Here is a 13987-nt window from a genome sequence, read left to right as displayed (position 1 = left end):
TCATAATCGGTATCAGCAGTTTTAATAATCAGCTATATGTGGTATTGGCATAATCGGCAAGAAGTGACATTGGTACAGCTTTAGTCCTGTGTTGGAATATATGCTCATGAAGACCTTAGCAAAGATGACAAGGAATTCATATGCAGTCTCTGCATGAACAACGAAGAATAGTTATATTAGTGTTAATAAATAAATCAGTAATAAATTTGATTATGCTACAAAAATGACAATTTATAATAATTTCTTTAATGTTGTGTGGCTTTTATTTTTTTTTTTCTCCAAAATAAGATGACAAAGAATTCATCAGCATCCTGTGTCTCAACAATTAAAAATAGTTTTATTAATGACAAAAACGAAATCAGTAATAAATTATTTATGATATAATAATGACAATTTATAATAATTTGTTTATTGGTGTTTTGTGTTATACATTTTCTGCAAAATACTATGAAAATATTTTTTAAAAATTATTCGACTTGTGTCTTTGTGTATTTACTTCCATGATTTCCTTGTCAATTTTTTTAACAATTACTTTTAATTATCCAGCCAGCTAATTACAAAAAAAATGGTGTCAAAAATGGTGCCACTACTTACCTTGCTGTTCACCATGAAATGACAGCAGACGAATTCTCAGCAGAAAAAATGCATGTTACATATGTAATTATATGTGAAATTAGATATCTTTGACTCCTTAAACTTCATTATTTTGAGATATTTATCAAAACTGCAGAGAAGTAGACATTATTGTAACCTTTCCATTCACAAAATGTTAAAAAATATCCCTTTTTTTTCTTCAATCGGTAAACAAGTAAAATTACATGAATTCCTATCATAATTCGTAATGGGTAAAGAACATTAATTTGAATTACAAAGCAACACAAATTAAAAATTAATTAATCAGAAATAGCTATATTTTCATTTAATGAAAGAGAAAATATAAGCTAATAACCATGTGTGAGTAGATCATTAATCTTCAACATGTGGCAACAATTGGTAATGACTCTCCCGTAAAGTTAATCACCAACACCTTTTTAATTAACGGTCCCCATGTAACTGTTCATTATGCTGATTTCACATTTACCATGAGGAAAAATATTGTTAAAGGCCCTGCTTTTATGTATTCTATTGCCAAGGAGCAAGTTCATGTTGTTAGTGGATGATTAAAAAAAACAGGAAAAAGTGGCAAGAACTTTAAGACCCACAATACCTTGGAACTCCTGGGTACTCATTTATTTTGCTAGTTTGATGAACAAGTTTATCTGCTAGGCAGTAGAGCAAGAAGTTTTTCCCTCGTCTTTTCTGACAATATTGGTGTCTGATAAGAAAAAAGTCAGACAACAGTTGTTGGTCTAGCAAGGAAGCTAATGAGTGCATTCAGTTAAATATGCCCAAGAAATTTTATAAGTGTTATAATCTACAAACGTGACATATTAGTCCCTGCAACAAAATTTTAAAATGTCAGCAGACTGATCAGGGTTTTAGCACGATTCATATCAAAACAGAGATAACAGTGCTTGGCACAAATGTCAAGCTTTTAAGATTATTTTTTGCTATCTGTGTCTGCAAATGGAATACACTCCAACCCAGTTAATCTATGTTGTGGTGTTCCACAGTCATATGTTCTTGGACCTGTTCTCTTCATTCTATACACTCAGCCGCTCTCAAGTCTCATAGATCATCATCCAGTGTCTCACCAACTGTATGCTGATGACACCCAAATATACAAATCTAGCCACCCAACTGAAGTTTATGCTACCATCCAAGGTGTAGAGAGGTGCATTTCTGATGTGAAAACATGGATGACATGTAACAAGCTGCAGATGAATGATGATAATACTGAGGCCATTCTGATCACAACACAAAGACTTTCTCTGTCACATCCTTTACCTCAAACAATAAATATCAGTAACACCAACATTAAATTCAAAACAAATTTGATCCTCTTGCTGATGCATGTTCTGCATGTGGAAACTTACCAGCTAATTGTACATATTCAATTATGACTGACAGTTCAGATTTATACAATGATTATAAAAGTAGAAAATTGTGGAAAAACCATTTTTTTATACGGTAATGATAGTTGTAATGATGATCACTGTGAACATAGTTTTAATACTTTTAATGTCTCCTTGAGTGCTTCTAATAGCATTGATATTAATCTCATGAATTCCGGTATGGAGCAACTAGTAAATGAACCCACCAGAGTAACATCTACCTCTAAAACACTTATAGATCATATTTATACCAATACAAAAGAAAATGTTTTGGAAGTAATGGTTCCAAAGATTGGTATAAGTGACCACTTTGCAATTTTTCTAACATGTAAAGTCAATGGCAAATCAACAAACAATAATATCCATAAATCCATTACTTACAGAACTTTTCAAACCTTTGATACTGTCAAATTCCTAGAAGATCTAAAACAGATTCCATGGAGTACAGTCCAAATCATTGAAGATATCGATGATGTTTTAGATACCTGGATAGATCTGTTCATCAGTATAGTGAACAAGCATACCCCTTTAAAAACACACAGGATATAGAAAGACCACCAGCCAAGCTGGATCTCCCCAGAATTTATAGAAGCAATAAAGCAATGAGATCAAATAAAATCAGTAGGAAATCGAAACTGAATATAGAGTTTGGAGGAATAAAGTTAATAAAATGATACATGAAGCCAAACAAGTGCACTATAAAAAAGTGCTTGATGAAAACTAAAATAATCCCAAAGCTATCTGGAAAGTGTTAACAGGGTTTGGTGCAGGCAAATATAAGAGTAAAGCTGAAATTTTATCCCTCAATCATGAGGACAATTATACTGATAATCCAACTGACATCTCAAATATTTTTTACAACTTTTTTGTTCAAATTGCTGAAAAACTTAAAGAACCCAGAACTTCATCTAATCATCTATACTCATACATTTTTGTGCTAAAAAACTACCAAACAATATAAAGTTTGAAATTCCTGAAACGAGTCCCGAATTTGTGTTGAAATATATTCAAAAAATGGATGATTGTAAAGCTACAGGATTTAATATGATTGTACCAAGGCTACTAAAGGTAGCTGCACCGGCAACTGTAGAGAGTATAGCTTTCATTTGCAATGAAATTATTAGGTCTAATAAATTTCCACAAACATGGAAAACTGCTAAGGTTATACCATTGCATAAAGCAGGTACAAAAGATGATGTAAATAACTACAGACCCATCTCTATCCTTCCTTGTCTCTCCAAATTACTAGAAAAACATGTACATGTTTCTTTTCTCAACTATTTGAACATTTATGATCTCATTCATGATAATCTTTGATAAATGGCTGAAAAGCATTAGATCAAATAGAAATGGTATGCACTATCTGTGTTTCCCTTTATGCACATTTGTGCGCCAGGGACGCACTCTGAAGAAAATTAACGCACACATTTTGTTGCCATACGTTTTTTTGGCGCAAAGGGTTCGCATAATGCAATCAGGATTTATTTAATATCCAATGCTTTGGACAAGGGATAGCATCGTTTATACTTCAAGCATAGGCATTCACTGGTTCCCTGCTTTGTTTGCTCCCTGCATTACACTTTATTTGTATAGGAGAGTGCAACGCAAGGAATGTAAGAAACAGGGAACCAGACTAGCATTGGCAATGTCATGACTGAGTAGCTTCCCTAATCTAGCGAGCTCTCACGCGATTTCCACCGAGATCAGCAAGATGTCAGATCTCAATGCTTGTTGCACTAGAAAGTGATCTCCAACTTAAAATGGCATGCACTAAAATCATTAGCGAAGAAAGTGAAAGAAGCAGAACACAAAAGAGTAACTGTGGAATTAACTTTAATGAAAAATGGAGACATTAATTCCCTTGACTGGAATACAGCACATTCATTAGGATTACCGGTGTGACTTCTAATTGCGTGACTGCGAAGACTGCAAAATCCTTTCGTGACAGGGTTTAAAATTTTTTTAAAAATCCACCCTCCTTTTCCACAAGATAGCTAGAGAACACATTTTAACCCAAGGCATTCTTTTACAACAAAGAAATCAGTAAACTGGCCAAGACAATGTGTTATTTGGATTACAAAGTGAGAGGGTAATTGCAAATTTTAATGGTTTTTAGCTTTGCTGCAATAAAAGAAAGATCTTAAAGTTCAAGTATAACTTATTAGAAAGAAGATGAATCATTATCCTCCTTGATTTTTGGATAAATGTGTTCTAGGACGAAGTACAATGAAACCGATGATAGTACACGTTTTATGACAGGCAGTAAATTAACTGCCATTTGGTTAAAAAGATTTATTTGGCTGTTTGTATTGGCTTATATGTAATGTGTTGGTCTATAATATTGCTTCAAAAAGATTATAAGGAGACTGTTAAAAGTATGACTTTGAAAGAAAAACTAAAATAATTAACCTCTGAATGGACGATGTATTTGCTTGTTAATGGTGTATGTTGGTTTATTTTTATGTTTAGAGAAAGAGAGAGAAAGAGAATGTTGTGCAAGTTGCAATATCCTATTTCAAGCTGAAAACGTATGGGTCAGATTAAAATTTGTCAGTACATTTTGACCCCCACTATTTTTATCTGACCCCCAGTTCTGACACCAAGCTTTTTTTTTTAACCCTCAATTTTACACCCCTGGGGGATACACTGACTATTATGGTTGTTTTGCATAAAGCTTTTGATCTTGTAGACCATGAAATTTTGCTTGAAAAACTAAAAATCTATCAATGCAATGAAAACTCCCTAAACTGGTTTACTTCTTACTCAACCAAAAGAGTGCAAAAAGTATTTTTAAATGGTCATGGTCAACTTTCTGAAAAATATTAATTGTGGAGTACCACAAGGCTCTATCCTTAGACCTGTGTTATTCATTCTATTTATCAACGATTCACCTCTTAACTCATTCGGCCCCAACACTGTTATCAGTATCTCTGCTGCTACATGTCCCAGAAGCACTGAGCTGTGTCTAGCTGCTTGTGCCCCAGAGATTTTACCTGTTTGAAAAATTTTGAAAACACTGTGCACATGCATTCACTTTTACCTTAATTTCTCTTCTTACATCCAATTAAAATCCAAAAAATTTTCACCATTTATTCCAAATGAATTTGTCTACACAGTGATGTATTTTTTTTCCTATTTGTCCAAGTCTTTCACAACTTATTCATACAGTATTTACAAAATTATGTGCAACGTTTATCCGCAAGAACTCTATCATCATCGCTGTCAGCATCCTCATCTTCTGACGATTCAATCTCAGAAACTTCTATGTACGAATCTAAATCTCACAAAATATCCAACTGCCGAATATATATTTCCTCAGCTTGCTCAATATTTTCAAGATCAAACCCAAGAAACTCCTCATTTTTGCTCTCATCAAAAAACACTCTTACGTCCACCATCATTTATGATTTTTCATAAACAGAACATGTGTAGTGAAACCGCTTTCAAACGGTAACCCTTGGCTTCTGAACAATTCAAATTTCCACAAATGAAAGTAAAATCATTTCTGATTGGTTTAATAGTTGTTTAGTTCTTGGAATAAACCCATTTCTAACCAATCAGATCTAACACACGTTCATCATGCCTGGAGACTGGATCAGCCATTGAATGCAGTAAACAATTCACGACTACAGGCGGGATCAGCCAATGAATGCAGAAACCAGATCACGCCTACAGACAGGATCGGGGCTGAATGAGTTAATGATTGGAACTTCAATTTCTTCCACTGACCTCTATGCAGATGACACTACACTGTCTGAGATTGATAAAAGCAAAATGGTACTTGAAAATAACTTACAAGATGCTCTCAACAGACTTCAAGTATGGTGCAAGGAAAACAGTATGATCATAAATACAGAAAAAATGAAAGCCCTACTAGTTAAAACACAACAAAAACGAGCAAAGCTAGATAGCGACAAACTCCAGGTTCTATCTGACAATGTGAGCCTTAATATGACCTCTCAAGATAGAACTCTTGGTGTAATCGTGAATAAGAATCTTACTTGGTCTATTCACATTAAACACATTTGAAAAAAGGTTAATTCTTATCATTGGCTACTGAGGAAAATCAAAACATACAGTCCCCTTCAGCATAGGGTCATCTTTTATAAAAGTCATATTCAGCCATATCTGGACTACTGTAATGTAATTTGGGATAATACATACCTCTAACTCAAACATAACAACACTTTTAAGACTCCAAAAGAGGGCTTGCCATTTAATTCTAGATCAATGTATAGACAATTTTCAGGATGCAATGAATTATAAAGGGTTTAACAATAGTATGAAAGAACATTTCTTAGAAAGGCCAAATTGATGTATAAAGTATCCAGAAAAGACATTCCTGTCTATCTAAGCAATATCTTTCACCAAAGAGATGCTGATGGTACTCCAAATTTAAGGTCCATAAGAAGAAAAAGTTACATTATACCAAGGCCAAAGAAGGAATTGTTAAAAAAAAAGTTTTCAATATGCTGGTCCACTGGTATGGAACAACATTCACAGTGACATAAGCCAGGCTCCTAGCATTTCTTCTTTTCATAATCAATGTCTTATATGGATGTTATTGTTGTTGTTGTAGTGTTTAATGCCATATTTTAACAAACGATAGGCTATACATGGCGGCCAGTATTAATGGTGGAGGAAGAACCTGGGAAAACCCCAGAAAAAACCACCGACCCACAAGAAGCTACTGGCAAGCTTTCTCACATGCCAACATTGGCTGAATCCGAGACTCGAACCCTGGCAGGCAGAGGTGAGATGGCAGTGATCCATAACAGAAAGTGCTTTAGACCACTCGGCCACTCAAGGCCCCCTTATATGCATGAAATCTTTAGAAAACTGAACAGTTCTAGTACAAAAAATACCACCTGCTTTTCTGTAATTTTGCATCATTTTCATAGCTGAATATTTCAATGCAGGGTGATATTTTCTTTTATATATGTTTATGTTTTCACTGATGCCTGTGTATGTGTTTCAGGCTTGATACTTTGTATTTTAAAATTACTTAATTATTTAGTGTCAAGCCATCCTCTTAACATCTTGTTGTATATACTGTATATATTGTACATAACAGATAGAAGGCCTCAAGGTAGATTAGTTCTGTTAACTAATTGAGTTACCTTCTCTAAATAGTCTTTATTATTATTATTATTATTATTATTACACAGTCAATATGAAACCTAGGTGTCACTCTGGACAGTACTCTCACACTGCACCAACATGTCATGAACATATGCAAGGCTGCATATCTTGAGCTGAGCTGCATCAGCTCCATTCTCAAATATCTTTCAGTTGATGCTACTAAAACACTTGTATGTTCATTAGTACTTTCAAGACTGGACTATTGTAACTCAATTCTGTCTGGTTCATCTCAAATCTACTTCAGAAACTTCAAAGAGTTCAAAACACAGCTGCTCAGATCATACCTAGACCATAAATGCCAACCCCTGGCGAGGAAAAAGTGTAATCCAAGTGGACAAAAAGAGTAATCCAAGCAGAAAAAGAGTAATCCACATATAACATGAAAAAAATTGAATGAGCATATGTACAAAATGATTTATTTACCCCTCTGGACTTTCAACATCAATTAGTGCTTAAAGTTTTTGTACATAACACTTTGAGCTTTAAAAAGCAACAGACTCTCACACTGCATTTCAAAACACTTTGTACCAGCTGGGACTATAAATGTTTTACACACCAGTAGAGCATTAAGTGCTGGGTTATTACAGAGCCTGGATCTAAATTCAGTTTTAATTTTGTTACAACCCATACAGAAAAATATCACCAATTCACATGAGCTGCTCATAGCTGCACATGAGAACCTTGTTAGAAATGTATGCAAATAGGGTAGATTTTGCAGGCTCATGTGTGCAGTTTGTTAGATCTTGTGAGCCAAGGAAAAACTAACCAGATTTTCACATGTGCAGATTTTGCTCACGTGAGAATCTAAATTTCTCACATGAGAAAGTAGGGCTTAAAAAACATTCTTTTCCATTACATATAACCATGTTTGAAAATAAGGCAGAGTTCTAATTTCTCACATGAGTTATCACGTGAGAAACTTGGACTTTGATTCTGATTAAACACTTACTTCAAATTTATTCAAAGTTGGATTTTCTCATGTGAGTTATCACATGAGCAATTTGGACTTAAAACTATTTTGTGTAAATGTTGAATGTTGAGCATCCCAATTATTGTCAAATAGACATCATTTCTATTTTAAACCGGCTGTTGCTTTGGTTTTTTTAATATATTTTAAAACATCTGTCAACTTATTTTCTCACAATGTGTTTTAATCTTCTTTTGACCCAATAGTCTCCTTAACATATTAAGGTTCATTTCACTGTTCATAAAATGAAACAATTCAGCATTAAGGTCTCGTATAACCAGACTACCCATTAAACTTTAACAGCTGTCAAAGAAAAGAGTTAATAACTTGCACAACTGATCGTGGTTGATGTTTAATTCAGTAACCCGTAAAAAGGTGAAATGTTACTCTCCCAAAAATATGCAGTTTACAAATACAAAAAGGTGAAATGTTTCTCTCCCAAAAATATGCAGTCTACAAGTATAAAAATATACCTGTAAACTTATAGTTTACAAGTATAAAAATATAAAAACTTTTGCCCCAAAATGAATGCTATGTACAATAAACATATGATGCAACCCCTTTATTCAGAATTAATCATACTTCTCAAACTCCACTATAAAAGTGCAAAACAAATACAGAGCCACATATCTGGAAAATAATAAACACTGATGCACAGTCCTTTTGGCCTAATAAACTCTCAAGTCCTTTTCCAGAAAACTTTGAGAACTACATAAACTAAGTCATTTTCTTCCATGCCTAACGTTCAGACAAAAGTCAATAAAATCTTATACTTACTGAATAGTGTAATTCAGCTTAGGGGTCATCCATTTAGTATGTACGCAGAAATGTGGCAAAGCTTCACCCCTCCCCCCACCTGTACGCATGCATACTATTTTTACCGCCCCATCGCGTATGCATGCTTGACCCCCCGCAAAATTCTATAGAACAGCCTATATTTAATTTACGCAGAAACCATAAAGGATTAATAATATTAACAGACTGTCCACCGATGTTGAATATCTGGCTGCATCAAAGAAATAAGTTGCGTAACTTTAAACTGTTTGTCTAGTGTCCGCTAAAATTCAAATTATTATCGAGGTTTCACCCCCCACCCCGTTTACTATGCGTGTGTACATTATCAGTAGACTCCCCAATATGCAAGCGTATGCATTTGGGTTACACACACACACACACACCGATGCGTACATACTAAATGGACGGCCCCTTACTACAGGCAATGATGTGCTCCATTAGTCTTTTCTTCAGTGACATTATTTTCAGTGACATTATTATATGGAATCCAGCCACTCTATTAGCTGTCAGTGGATTCACTAACCCTAAAACTAAATTATCATTACCACTGAATGACATGTACTGTACACAATATTTAATAAACCCGTAAGAAACTGACTAATCCTGTTGTGTTTGGTTGTGTAGCTGTTTCACACTCTTTTGCTCATGTATATTCTTGGCAATGGAAACTCTTGCTTATATGCAGCCTTTTAAATGTTCTGATCATGTCATTTTAAAGTTTATAAGAGAAGTTTCCTATTGAAATAATCAAGAAACAAATCACTGACTTTTCCATTAACTTGTCTATGATCCAGATTATCAGAGTACACAGTGGAACAATCTGCTTGTTAGAACCATTGAAGTGTCCTATGGGGTATGGCTCAGCACCAGCTACTCTAAAAACATCAAACTTAACTACATCTATAATAATTAACTTATTAATGATATGAATTCACTAATAGATCAGTTTTTATGAAACATCTGAGAATAAAATACCATTTACATAAAATATAACATTAAGAAATACCCAAGTAAATATATAGAAAGGAGTGTAAAACCACAAGGGCTCATATCGTTGCTTACAATTTAACTGTCAGTCATACATTAGAATAAAATAATAAAAGTATTATAGTATACTACATGTATGACTGACATTTATATTGTAATCAATGATAAAAGCCCCTATGCATACATTAAAATGTTTACTAACAATTTACCCTTTTTGGCGCCTCAAATGAACTCGACAGATGCTGCATGCTGACCTACAGCGTACATGTAGAATAGCACTTTTAAACCCAAAAGAAAGAAATCTGCGTGCAGGCCATGTTCACTTAGCAAGAACCACGCTGTTTAGGAAAAAAGTTATTTAATATTCTCCTGCAACATGTTTGCTCTTACATATTTCTGTGACCACAAGAGTGTGGACATTGTTAACAAAAAGAAACCAATATCAACATCTAGTGATGTCCATGTCGGTACTGATGTTAATGTCCAGTACGAAACTGAAGACATCAAGGTGTGGTTACAGAAAATTCAAGGATTATGAAAGACTGGTTCTTTGCCGAGAAAGATTTACGTTACTTGTACTCATTTCCTTTTACAATTTTCCCATATGGAATGATCAAAGTGAATAGCCTGAACCATCGACATAATAAGTATAAGCATAAATTCGGTCGCTTAAAACTAAACCAAGGGTTTGTTTCAGATTTTACTTAAAAATATAATTCAACCTTGTGTTGCTAAAAATGATATCTACACCACACGATCATTGAATATTTATTTATGCCTTCAAGATTCAACTGTGCAACCATGTCTGGCTCCCCCTGCCAATAATTCTGCTGGCGCCTCAGTGAGGAGCACTTGCGTTACCGATTGAAACAATTAGTAACCCAGCCACTCAGTTTTAAATCCTATCTGAATTTGGACAAATATAAATGTTCTTCGTATTATTTTATTGCTGATTGGGTGGAGCAAGATCAGCATACACGATTGAGAACCAAATGAAGTAGCTTAATTCATGATTTTATTCGTAAAAGACATTTGCCCTGTCTGTCATGTCTTCTGATTGGTAAATTTAAAATAGAGACTTAACTTGATGAGGATTACAACTTTTCTTAATGCTTATATACACTAGGACACTTTCTGCCAACCAAATCTTTTTCCCATTTCAGTGCATTCTTTCTGTTTTGCATAGATAAAAAAAATGATCAATTATACTACATAAGCATAATTACTACTAATATAAGTGGCAAAAAGCATAACCTGAGCACAAAAAGAGTATATTACATGCCATTATTACAGAAAACTGTATGAAAACCATACTCACAGTTAGAAAGTGTGTCACAAATCAGCAAAATCCATGTGGATTAGTAGTAACGATGAGAATAGACACAAAAGAAATTGATAAATTATTTGTGCATAGCAGTAACTTTGTTCGACTAGTGTATATGTCTACAGTAACTTTTGCGAACTGTCGTAAAGTCCATAAATGATGATTGTTGTATTATCCTCTACCTGCCGTGGTTCATCCCATAACGACGGTCCAATGCAACATGTTTTTAAGTTTAACAAAATCCCCTCTTCTCTAACAATTTTCAGTCACTTAACACCCATGAATCGCATTTATACATCCCATTTTGTTATGGTATTTGGTGTTTTTTTGTTTCTTTCTTAGTTTTTTTTAAAATGATATCTGGCACCATTTATTTTCAATTTAAGCTGGACTGCTATGTGTGTAGTATCATAATAGAATGAATCTAGGGCAAGTGGTTTCACATTCAAGAACCTGTCTGTTTCCTTGGAACTATTTGATGTAAAATTCATGCCGAAGTTATCACATTTACATAAGTGAATTTTTATTTGATTTTTTTTATACTGTTATTAAGTAACAAACTTTTTCATCCTTTATATTTAAATATTTCAGTAAAATATTTCAGTCTGTATAGTGGTCCATTTCGTTCATTTGTTTTCCTAACATGGTTTAAGAAGTGCACGTTACGGTATTCATATTGTAAGTCACAAGAAAATTGGCACACAAACCATGGACAGGCATGAAGTTAGGACGGTCAAGCTTGAAATATCAGAGTTGATATTTAAATAGGTTGCTCAAGATAGGATTGTATTATTATATAGAACAGGGGTCGGCAACCTAGGGCACGTGTGCCACAGGTGGCACATAAAGAGGTTTTTTGTGGCATGCAAAGGGCAGCCAAAAATCTCAATTTTAACAGTGTTACTCTTTTACTGGTGGCACGTGCTCGTTCATTTTGTAATTAATCCAGAAAAAAAGTGGTATGCTATGTAAAAAAGGTTGCCGACCCCTGATATAGAACACGTATGACAAGTAAATTGTAAGCAACCATACAAGCCCGTGATGAATAAATGCATATACGACATGAGCCTCAAATTGTGATTATTAGTCTGTCTTGATCTGAGCTTGGAACACTTTTTTTAACGGGTACCCAATTGTTTGTTTTATTACCCAGGTTATTATCAATTGGCATCTTTATCTTTATCCACAAGTAGTCAAATTTAGAATATGCAATGTGACTTGCAAGTATTTCATCAATAGTGCAGTTTATATGTTTGCTACTGAACTATGGTAGCTCTATTGGTACAAAAAAAGTAGAAAACCTGATACCTTTGGATATGAAATTAATATAGTATCAAAAAAGATTAATACAAATTTATACCTTATCTTCACAAATGAGATGTGATTGTTTCTATTTGAAGAATAAGACTCCCCCCATAATAATTAAAAGAAACTTTTGAAGTTTTTAAAGTTACTCACAGTTCAGGCTGTGACTTTTATTGTCTGTGATTTTATTGTAATTTTACATTGTTTAGAAAACAAGTTAATGTTATTATGACAAAAAATGCCAGCACAATCCAACTATGCAATAAAGCAACTGCAAAGTAAATAAATAAATAAAAATAAAAAGTATATACAGTACTGTATTTAACTTTCAAAGAAAATATTAGAGAAAAATAAATACTTTATGTAAACTTTCAGTCATAAAAACAATATTTTTAGATGAATTAGTCTAAACAAATTCTAATACAGGTAGACATTTAAAAGGAATAAATACCTGGATTGTCTTGTTACACTGTCCTTATAGATTTCTTTTAAAAAGTAAGGAGGCAGATGTTACCAATTCCATTTGTTTTTCACTTTCACATGAATTAAAACAAGCTTTACACATAATAAGGCTTTTGGATTGGACATACACTCATAATTATAAATTCTGAGTAATTAAAGCAGCAAATTCTGGATTGGCTGAGGTCGATTTCCCAAAAAATTTCCTTTTATATTCCACATACATTTGTAAATTATACCTCAAGAACAGTCTGGTTATATTCTCTAGTGACTGCTTCATTAATTAACCAAATAAACCTTTCCATTGCTGGATTTGTTTTCAATATATATACTGTTAAAAAAATGCTCACTTTCTGGAGATTTTTTTTCTTTCCCAGGCAATAAAATAAGTTGTTTCCACTTGCTACGAGCAAAAGCCTTGAAAAGGACTATACTTTATTTGCTAATTTGTTATTTCTGATGCTTTGCCCTTCTCAAAAATGCCATGTTTATTGACCTGAGATGAAATTTTAAATTTGGTCTGTTATTCATATATACTCAATATTCCCACTACGAAAACGAAGTCATAAGGACAACGTTCTTTTTGCATACCAGGGCCCAGCAACGTGGAATGAATTGCCCACTGAACTTAGACACAAAGACACAATGATCCCATTCAAGAGTTCTGTTAAAACTCACTTATTTCGACTGCAATATCAAACTTAAAGACCTAATAATGTTCCCTACCTTAATTTAAGGCTTAAATATTTTCAGTATGTTTTTAATTTTCTAATTTCATGGTGTTTGTTTTTTTGTAATAATATCATTATATGTGGGTTTTTTATGTTATATATCTTGTCTAGTGTTGTAAAGCGCTTAGAGCTTCTAACGATTAGGCGCTATACAAAGTCCTCATTATTATTATTATTATCTTACCGTCATTTTATTCTGTCATTCATAAGTTAAACTTCTAACAGACGACAAATTTCGACTTCCGGTATAATTCAATCCCAGCATCCACTGGTGTACGCATGC

At 33.7% G+C, this 13987-nt stretch overlaps 1 protein-coding gene across 2 annotated transcripts in view; it reads right to left on the bottom strand.

Annotated features, from left to right (window-relative positions):
• The window catches only part of LOC149782009 (uncharacterized), a 158920-nt gene extending 144960 nt beyond the window's left edge, over positions 1 to 13960 (bottom strand). The window contains exon 1 of one of the 2 annotated variants that reach the window (XM_089933411.1): positions 13889 to 13960. The gene's annotated coding sequence lies outside the window, so the exon portion shown is untranslated. Of the gene's footprint in view, positions 1 to 7559; positions 7641 to 13888 lie in introns of those variants that run through there. The other variant, XM_089933413.1, reaches the window with a different exon arrangement.
• Positions 13961 to 13987: the final 27 nt, after the last annotated feature.

Source organism: Sinohyriopsis cumingii, chromosome 15, assembly GCF_028554795.1.
Source record: "Sinohyriopsis cumingii isolate HCF-2022 chromosome 15, ASM2855479v2, whole genome shotgun sequence".
NCBI classification, from domain to species: domain Eukaryota; kingdom Metazoa; phylum Mollusca; class Bivalvia; order Unionida; family Unionidae; genus Sinohyriopsis; species Sinohyriopsis cumingii.
The sequence above is the reverse complement of the archived record's forward strand: the minus strand, read 5'-3'. Positions and strand labels throughout refer to the sequence as shown.